The sequence below is a fragment of the Pristiophorus japonicus genome, chromosome 29 (genome assembly GCF_044704955.1).
Source record: "Pristiophorus japonicus isolate sPriJap1 chromosome 29, sPriJap1.hap1, whole genome shotgun sequence".
Taxonomy (NCBI): Eukaryota; Metazoa; Chordata; class Chondrichthyes; family Pristiophoridae; genus Pristiophorus; species Pristiophorus japonicus.
This window is the reverse complement of record NC_092005.1, coordinates 3,686,093-3,695,938: the sequence shown is the minus strand read 5'-3', so window position 1 is coordinate 3,695,938 and position 9,846 is coordinate 3,686,093. Positions and strand designations below refer to the sequence as shown.

General features: G+C 43.2%; 1 non-coding gene across 1 annotated transcript; it reads right to left on the bottom strand.

Moving 5' to 3' along the window:
* Window positions 1-6,516: 6,516 nt before the first annotated feature.
* Window positions 6,517-6,589, bottom strand: trnae-cuc (transfer RNA glutamic acid (anticodon CUC)). The gene has a single exon. It is a non-coding gene; the product is annotated as a tRNA-Glu (tRNA).
* Between the last annotated feature and the right edge of the window lie 3,257 nt (window positions 6,590-9,846).

The window sequence follows — 9,846 nt, the reverse complement described above, 5'->3', positions numbered from 1 at the left end:
ACTGGGGAAACAGTGAGATGGAGCTTAGAGCAAGCGTCTGGTTAATATGTGTCAGCAAAGATAATATTACTTTCGGAAGAATAATATTGAACATGCACCATTTTGACTTAAAGTGTAAAGCGCTATCGTTGCGCCACAAGGTCTACAGGCGCATTGCGGATGTTTGTATACACGAATATCTCTCAAGCACAGTTTTATTTATCCTGCATTCGTTTAACATCACAAAGAGTTGAAAGATAAGTGGGATAATTTGAGCACACCTTTTGCTACACTATAACAGTTACGGCACTTCAAAAGTACTTTAATGACTGTAAAGCGTTTTGGGAAATCCTGAGGGCATGAAAGGCGCTATATAAGTGCAAGACTTTCTTTGCAGCACTCTCAACTGCAAGTTCAATGGTCGCTGGCAAAATGAGAGCTCGTCGAGGATATCAACTCGGGACGTCTCGCAACTTACAACCCACAGCGAGAAACCTATCCCCAGACCAACGAGCCGTCTGCTTAAGACTAAAGCAGGAAAACCATGATAAATGTGTGGCTTTTCCTGCTAAGTATACCACTTGAGGCCGAGACAGTGATGTTGGATTTTCTACTTGTGTTGGAAAGCATCGGAGTGTCCCACTCTTACAATTAATGAGCTATAGAGACTTTAATTTATTCAGGCTTCAGGCGGCCACCCCGAGCGGAGCGGAGGAGATTCTGCTTCATTTCCTTGTGGAAATCGTTTTTCCTTAGCTCCCTTCTTCTTGCCTGTTTGCCTGTGCTTCCATTTTTCTTTCAAATGCCATGTCTCAATTTGCAGAATCACAACCTGCTCCGCACATAGAAACATAGAAACACAGAAAATAGGTGCAGGAGTAGGCCATTCGGCCCTTTTAGCCTGCACCGTCATTCAATGAGTTCACGGCTGAACATGCAACTTCAGTACCCCATTCCAGCTTTCTCGCCACACCCCTTGATCCCCCGTGTAGTAAGGACTTCATCCAACTCTTTTTTGAATATATTTAGTGAATTGGCCTCAACAACTTTCTGTGGCAGAGAATTCCACAGTTTCATCACTCTCTGGGTGAAGAAGTTTCTCCTCATCCCAGTCCTAAATGGCTTACCCCTGATCCTTAGACTGTGACCCTTGGTTCTGGACTTCCCCAAAATTAGGAACATTCTTCCTGCATCTAACCTGTCTAAACCCATCAGAATGTTAAACGTTTCTATGAGGTCCCCTCTCATTCTTCAGAACTGCAGTGAATACAAGCCCAGTTGATCCAGTCTTTCTTGATAGGTCAGTCCCGCCATCCCGGGAATCAGTCTGGTGAACTTTCGCTGCACTCCCTCAATAGCAAGAATGTCCTTCCTCAGGTTAGGAGACCAAAACTGGACTCAATACTCCAGGTGTGGCCTCACCAAGGCCCTGTACAACTGTAGCAACACCTCCCTGCCCCTGTACTCAAATCGCCTAGCTATGAAGGCCAACATGCCATTTGCCTTCTTAACCACCTGCTGTACCTGCATGCCAACCTTCAATGACTGATGTACCATGACACCCAGGTCTCGTTGCACCTCCCCTTTTCCTAATCTGTCACCATTCAGATAAAAGTCTCTCTCTCTGTTTTTACCACCAAAATGGATAACCTCATATTTATCCACATTATACTTCATCTGCCATGCATTTGCCCATCACCTAACCTATCTAAGTTGCTCTGCAGCCTCATAGCATCCTTCTCGCAGCTCACACTGCCATCCAACTTCGTGTCATTCGCAAATTTGGTGATACTACATTTAATCCCCTCGTCTAAATCATTAATGTACAGTGTAAACAGCTGCGACCCGAGCACAGTACCATGCGGTACCCAACTCGTCACTGCCTGCCATTCTGAAAAGTCCCCATGTACTCCTACTCTTTGCTGCCTGTCTGAGAACCAGTTCTCAATCCACGTCAGCACACTACCCCCAATCCCATGTGCTTTAACTTTGCACATTAATCTACTGTGTGGGACCTTGTCGAAACCTTCTGAAAGTCCAAATGTACCACATCAACTGGTTCTCCATTGTCCACTCTACTGGAAACATCCTCAAAAAATTGCAGAAGATTTTGAAGCATGATTTCCCTTTCACAAATCCATGCTGAATTGGACCTATCATGTCACCATTTTCCAAATGCGCTGCTGTGACATCCTTAATAATTGATTCCATCATTTCACCCACTACCGATGTCAGGCTGACCGGGCTATAATTCCTTGTTTTCTCTCTCCCTCCTTTTTTTAAAAAAGTTGGGTTGCATTGGCTACCCTCCACTCGATAGGAACTGATCCAGAGTCAATGGAATGTTGGAAAATGACTTTTAATGCATCCGTTATTTCCAAGGCCACCTGCTTAAGTACTCAGGGATGCAGTCCATCGGGCCCTGTGGATTTATCGGCCTTCTATCCCATCAATTTCCAAAACACAATTTCCCGACTAATAAGGATTTCCCTCAGTTCCTCCTCCTTACTAGACACTCTGACCCCTTTTATATCCGGAAGGTTGTTTGTTTCCTCCTTAGTGAATGCCGAACCAAAGTACTTGTTCATTTGGTCCGCCATTTCTTTGTTCGCCGTTATGACTTCCCCTGATTCTGACTGCAGGGGTCCTACGTTTGTATTTACATACCTTTTTCTCTTTACATATCTATAGAAACGTTTGCAATCCGTCTTAATGTTCCCTGCTTGGAGACACGGTTTATTTTAAAAGGGCTCCCAGACAGAGCGATTGAAACTGCAATTTGAATCATATCGCTTACCCGGTATTACCCTATTCTATTCATATCTGCATCCACATTCTCAAAGAGAAAGTTCCGACCCTCAATGTTTAAATTCGTCCAACTACTTCGTGGTACAACTCGCCCCCATATAGAGCAGAAAGAGCAGAGTGCAATCATTGGCCTGGACTCTGGAGTTTCTGGATCCCTTGGCATCCAGTGAAGCAACCACGTGCATATCGGATCTCGACTTTGAAGAACGAATAAAATAGCAAATGAACTGGTGGGAAGATTAGAACAGTTTTAAAAAACCCATGTCCCACGTTATTTTCTCACCGTCACGATTGGTTGATAAACTGCGCTACTGGGTCAGAGCGGGTTTTCAAATCAATTTGTTCAACATATTTTCCGTTAACGATTACTTCCGTGTTTCGACAATGAATGTTGCATTCTTTCATGGGGACAACCAAACATATAGTGGCCAGTTTCTATCTCGCTCAATGACCTGACGTTTTAGCTTTAATAGATATTGTAGGAAGCGCTTTACGGTGTCTCTGTGGTGGAATCGGTCAGTGCGATTGTCTATTAATTGTAGGGGTTGGTGGTTCGACCCCACACAGGGACAGGACCTTTACTTCCACGTTTTCACTACCTGCGGTTTGGTTGCAAGAAAATGGGGGGAGACTCTGCCAGATGGAGTTTAGTATTGGAAATGTGAGCTCTTCCATATGCTTCAGAAAAAAGCTGTTTTGTAACATTTTCTAAATGCTGATAGACAAATGGATACAGGAGGAATCCATTCAGCCCCTCAGCCCTGTTGTGTCATTTCAGTAGATCATCGCTGACCTGTATCTCAATTGCCTTTAACCGCCTTGATTCCATATCCAGCTTCATCATTGTTCGGTGCAAGTGGTTTTGCTCCGAGCATGATCTTTCACACATCTCATTGTACATGGTTTGGTCCCTGGCTTGATGCTAATCGTAGAGTTAGGGCTATGCCGGGCTAGGTAGCTGCAGATTGTGGAGATATCAGTCTTCACGGTAGCAGTCGCTAAATACATCCCAATAGTGGATAAGCAAGGGGCAGTAGGGACAGTTGACAATTCTGTTAAAAAAGCATAGAGGCTTCTTGGATTTATAAATAGCGCAATAAAAAAGCCAGGAGGTTATGCCAAACATTTATAAATCCCTGGTTAGGCCTCAGCTGGAGTATTGTATCCATTTTTGGGCAGCACAATTTAGGAACTATATCAAGGCCCCAGAAAGGATACAGAGGACATTTGCGAGCATGGTACCAGGGATGAGCGACTTCAGTTATGTGGCGAGTTTGGAGAAGATGAGATTGTTCTCCGATGAGAAAAGAAGCTTACACGGCGATTTAATTGATGTGTTCAAAATCATAGCTGGTTTTGATAGAGTAAATACGGAGCAACTATTTCCACTGGCAACACTGTCGGTATCCAGGGGACACAAATTTAATGTAATTGGGAAGAAAGCCAGAGGTGAGATGAGGAGAATTATTTTTAGGCAGAGAGTTATCATGACCTGGAATGCACTGCTTGAAAGGGTGAAGGAAACAGATTCAAAAGTAATTTTCAAATGGAGACATGTTTGAAGGAAAAAAAATGGCGTGGCTATGTGGAAAGAGCAGGGGGAGTGAAGCTAACCGGATAGCTCTTTCAAAAAGCATGATGTGCCGAATGTCCTCCTTCTGCGCGGTATGATTTTATAATTCCAAGTTGCAGCTGGAGCAGGATTGTGACTGTCAACAAAGCATCATAAGAAAATGTAAATGAGGAGAGGGCCTTCACTCAGGCAGTGAACTGCAGCGATTCTCCAGAGAGCAATAGAGGAAAAGATGATGTATGGTCATGCTCCCAGCATGGATTAACTATAATATCCTGTAAGTTAAGGTTTCCGCATTCTTGTAATGATTATTGTAAATCTTTTGACTGCACCCACGCTAAGGCATTCACATCCTTCCTAATGTGTGGTGCTCAGAATTAGACACAATACTGGAGTTGAGACTGGAACAGTGATCATAATACAGGGTAATATAGACATTGGCAGATGGCTTGTCTGACATCCAGTTCTGGATAGGGAGAAATTTTCTCCATTTGGATATTGGGAAGACCGACGCCATTTTTTTCAGTCTCTGTCACAAACACTTATCCCTAGCCACTGACTCCAACCCTCACCCTAACTTCTGTCTGAGGCTGAAGCAGACTGTTCACAACCTTGGTGTAATATTTAACCTGAAATCACGTATTGACCACATATCCGTAGCATAACTAACTGCATGTTTCCACCTCTGTAACATCGGCCGTCTTTGCCCTTGCCTCAGCTCATCCGCTGGGGAAGCCCTCATCCATGACTTTGTTACCTCAAGACTTGACTATTCTAATGCGCTCCAGGCTGGCCTCCACAGTCAATCCTACGTAATCTAGAGGTGATCCAAAACGCGCAACATTCCAGCTCACCCCACACCCCTGTGCTCCCTGATCTGCATTGTCTTCCGGTTCAGCAACGCCTCGATTTCAAAATTATCTTCCTTATTTTCACGTCCTGCATGGCCTCGCCCATCCCTATCTCTGTAATCTACTCCATCTACACATCCCTCGAGAGATGTCTGCAACATTTTAATTCTGCGCTCCCGGCCATCCCTAATTATAATCGTTAGGGTATTTCATTTACCGTGGGAAACGCTATATGTGCGCACAAGTTCCGTGTAACAGCGCAGGTCTCCATAAGTCCTGGTTAATCCTTGCTACTGGATCAAGATCTAGCTTTGTCAAGGCTGTGCCTTGATGTACAATGATCCAAGCACAGGTATATTCCACCCCTGGAATTCAGGACTGGAATATCGGGTCCTACATTGAAACATCTGCAACTCATCCCTTTTGGTGTGGAAGCAAGTCATCCTCGTTCGAGGGACCGCCTATGATAACGATGTTGATTAAATTTGGTGGCCGTGCCTTCTGTTGCCTAGGCTCAAAGCTCTTAAGTCTATCTCACTGTTTCCCCAGTGTGAGGTAGATAAGCCTCATTGATATAATGTACCAAGACACGAACAGAGGCATTCGTTCAAAATCAACCTGCATGATGCCAACACTGAGTAAACAGAACCAGAGAGGCAGACAGAATCGGGAGACACTGGGGAATAGAAAATATATATTGACGAGGAGTAAAAGCGCATTTCGATCAGAAATTTGATCGAGCTCCTGTGAATTTTGTGATAACTATTTATTTTGCTTACATGGAAAAGCATCAGTAATTAACCAACAACATTGTTTTGCATAATGAAAGGAATGCTACCTGAGGGCGACTCCTTACTTAAATCATTTGTTCTGTGCTCTGCATGTTAACTATAAAACTATTTTCCATTTTACACTTCTTTCAATTTAGCACACAGAATTTGCTGTTCACGATGTGGTCTCCTCTACATTGGCTCCTTTTGAACAACCGGATGTTCTGACGAAGGGGTTTCGACCCGAAATGTTTTTCTGTCCACAGATGCTTCCTGACCTGCTGAGATTTCGTGTATTTTCTTATTTTATTTCAGATTCTAGCATCCACAATATTTTGCTTTTGGGTTCCCATTTTACAGTGTTTTAGGTTTCTGGTTCAAAATGTTGATTGCTTTTATTATTATTGGAAAAATGATTGAAGAATATTATCGACTCTCCCTCAGTTAGCATTTCTTTAATTTTGCAAAAGAAGATTATCGATTAATTAATGATGCTTTCCCGTGAAAGCAACATCAAAGTAAAACAAAACTTAACTGTCCAACGTGGGGCTCGAACCCACGCCTCTAAGATTGAGAGTCTCATACCCTACCGACTGAGCTACCCAAGCTTGTATGAAATTTGCGTCGCTGTTGCTGATTGTAGCCAGGTGCCTGTTGGCTCTGACCAAGTCTTTCGGTTGTTCTGCAAACCACGAACCAGGTTCTCCTGAATTGCAAATTGTGTAAGGAAGTCAACCATCAAAACTCCTTTCATTAACCACAGGAGTTCCGGCAATTTTCCGATCGCAAAGCGCTTTTAGTCCTTGTCAATATCACTTGTTCGTTCCCTGTTGTTTTCCGATTCCGTCTGTCTGTCTGGCTCTGTTTAATCTGTTTGTGGCCACGCGGCAGGTTTTGAATGATAATGTGTTTGCGTCCTTTTACTTTAAATAAATGAGGACCTCAGGCCCTTCTGTGCCTGACACTGCGGAAAGAGTGAGATGGGCTTTAGATCAAGGGCCTGGTTAATATGTGTCTGCAAAGAAAATATGAATTTTGGAAGAATAACATTGAAGCAGCATTGACACTGACGTGTTTTGAATATGCAGTCTTCTAATCTGGACTCAGACGAGCTATAACGTCGACAGGCATATTGCGTACGTTTGTATACATCAATTTTTCTCAAACAGGGTTTTATTTCTCCTGCATTGGTGTAATGCAAGTGCTTAAAAATCCCAAGGAATTGAGGTTCAAGTGGGGTGATTTGGGCGCGTCTTTTCCTATATTACAAGAGTGTCTGCACTTCAAAAGTACTTCAATGACGGTAAAGCAGTTAGGGAAGTCCTAAGGTCACGAAAGGCGCTATATCAATGCAAGTCTTTTTTTATAACACTGATAACTGCAATTCAAACGTCGCCGGCAAAAGGCGGGCTTGTAAGCGATATAAACCCAGGATCTCTCGCAATTTACAACCCTTAGCAAGAATCATATCCCTAGAACGACGAGCCGAATGCTTAAGACGAACGCAGTTGGAGATACACATTGTAAAGCCATGATAAATGTGTGGCTATTCTTGATAAGCAGACCACTTGAGACCGAGACAGTGACGTTGCCTTTTCTACTTGTATTGTCAAGCACCGAACCTCCTAAAATTAATGAACTGTTGTCACATTAATGTATTCAGGCTGCAGGTGGCCATCCCGAACGCAACATTAGTTCTGTGTGAAAACGTTTTTTTTTTCATTCACCTTCCTAATGCACCTTTCCCTATGCTTCTATTTGTCTTTCTATTGGACAGTCTGAATTTCCAGAATCATAAACTGGTCGGCACCTGTTTGGAGGCACTGTTTCTTTCAAAACGGCACCCAGACAGACCGATTGAAATTGCGATTTGAATCCTATTTCTGAAACATTGTTTTCCTTTCCTCTTCTTTTCTGCTTCCACATTCTCAATGCGAAAGTTCCGAACCTCAATGTTTAAATTGTCCCAATTCACTCGGTGTGTAACTGACCTCCATATAGAGCAGAACGAACTGAGTTCAATCATTGGCCTGGGCTCTGCAGTAGTTGGTTCCCAGGGCACCCAGTGAATCAATCTCGTGTATTGAGGATCGCTACATTGCTAATCAAATATAATAGCAAAACAACTGGTGGGCAGATTCGAACAGTTGTGAAATACCCATGTCCAAACTTATCTTTTCACGGTTACGATTGGTTGATAAACCGGTCTAATGGCTCAGAGCGGGTTTTCATATCAGTTTGTTCAACATATTTTTCTTAATGACTATTTCCGTGTTTCGACAATGAATGTTGCATTCTTTAATGTCTACAAATATGCATATAATGAGCAGTTGCTATCTCATTCAGTGACCTGACGTATTAGCTTTAGTCGATGTTGTAGTGATTACATCAATGTATTTCTGTGGTGCAATCGGTCAGTGCGCTCGGCTGTTAACCGAGAGGTTGGTGGTTAGAACTCACTCATGAACTGTGCATTATAATTCCACTTCCTTAATACCTGCGGTTTAGTTGCAAGAAAATGGGGGAATCTGTGCCAGGTGGAGTTCAATATCGAAAAGTATGAGATCTTCCATATGATTCAGAGCAAATCATTTTGTAACATTTACTTAACGGTGAGAGACAAATGGGAACATGAGGTGGCCATTCCGCCCCTCAGACCTGTTGTGTCATTCAAGCAGATCATCGCTGATCTGTATCTCATTTGCCTTTACCCGCCTTGATTCCATATCCAGCTTCATCAGTTTGGCCCTCATCATTAGGTACGCTTGATGAAGCTCCTTGTGTGCTCTTTCACACATCTCATTGAACCAGGTTTAGTCCCTGTTATTGTTAATGGTAGAGTCAGGGCTATGCCGGACTATGAGGCTGCAGAGTGTGGTGGTATCGGTCTTCACGGGAGAAGGCACTAAATACATTCCAATAGTGGATAATCAAGGGGATTCAGGGAGAGTTGATAAGCCTGTTAAAAAAGCAGCGAGGCTTCTCGGATTTATAAATACTGGAACAGAGTACAAAATCATGGAAATTATGCATAACCTTAAAAATTATAAATTGGCGTTGTGGTCCATATCGGGACCTAGGAAATATGTAGAAAGAGGGCTGAAGTCGTGCAAGCAGAGTTTAGGGAGCTAGGAGTGAGATTTAAAAGCAGGACCTCAAACGTAGTAATCTCTCGATTAATCCCGGTGCCACGAGCTGTTGAGTGCAGAAATAGGAGGATAGGGCAGATGAGTACGTGGCTGGGGAGATGGTGCCTCGGGAGGGCTTTAGTTTCCTGAGGCATTGGGACCGTTTTTGGTAATGTGGGCCCTGTACAAGCCGGACAGGTAGCGCCTCAGCAGACCCGGGACCAATTTCCTTCCTGCGGGCGGGCGTTGCTAGAGCTGTTGGGCATGTTTAATCTAGGCAGGGGGATGGAAACTTGAAAATAGATTCTGTAGGGAGGGGAGTAAAACTGGAAATGGAAAGCAAAAATAAAGAAAGTGAGTTTGAAGGAGTGAGGAATCAAGCAGGAAAAAAGTTTAAAAAAACAAACTTAAAGGCACTATGTCTAACTGCCCATAGCATTCGTCACAAAATAGATGAGTTGCCGGCACAAATAGATACAAATTGGTATGATCTGATTGCCATTACAGAGACATAGTTGCTCGGTGACCAGGGCTGGGGCTTAAATATTCAGTGGTATTTGTTAATCTGGAAGGAAAGATAAAAACGAAAAGTAGGTGGGGTAGAAATATTGATAAAGGATGGAGTAACTGAAATAGTAATAAATAATATTGGCTCAAATGATCGTGATGTTGAAACAGTTTGTGTGGAGATGAGGAATAATAAGGGAAAAACGTCACTGGTGGGCGTAGTCTATAGG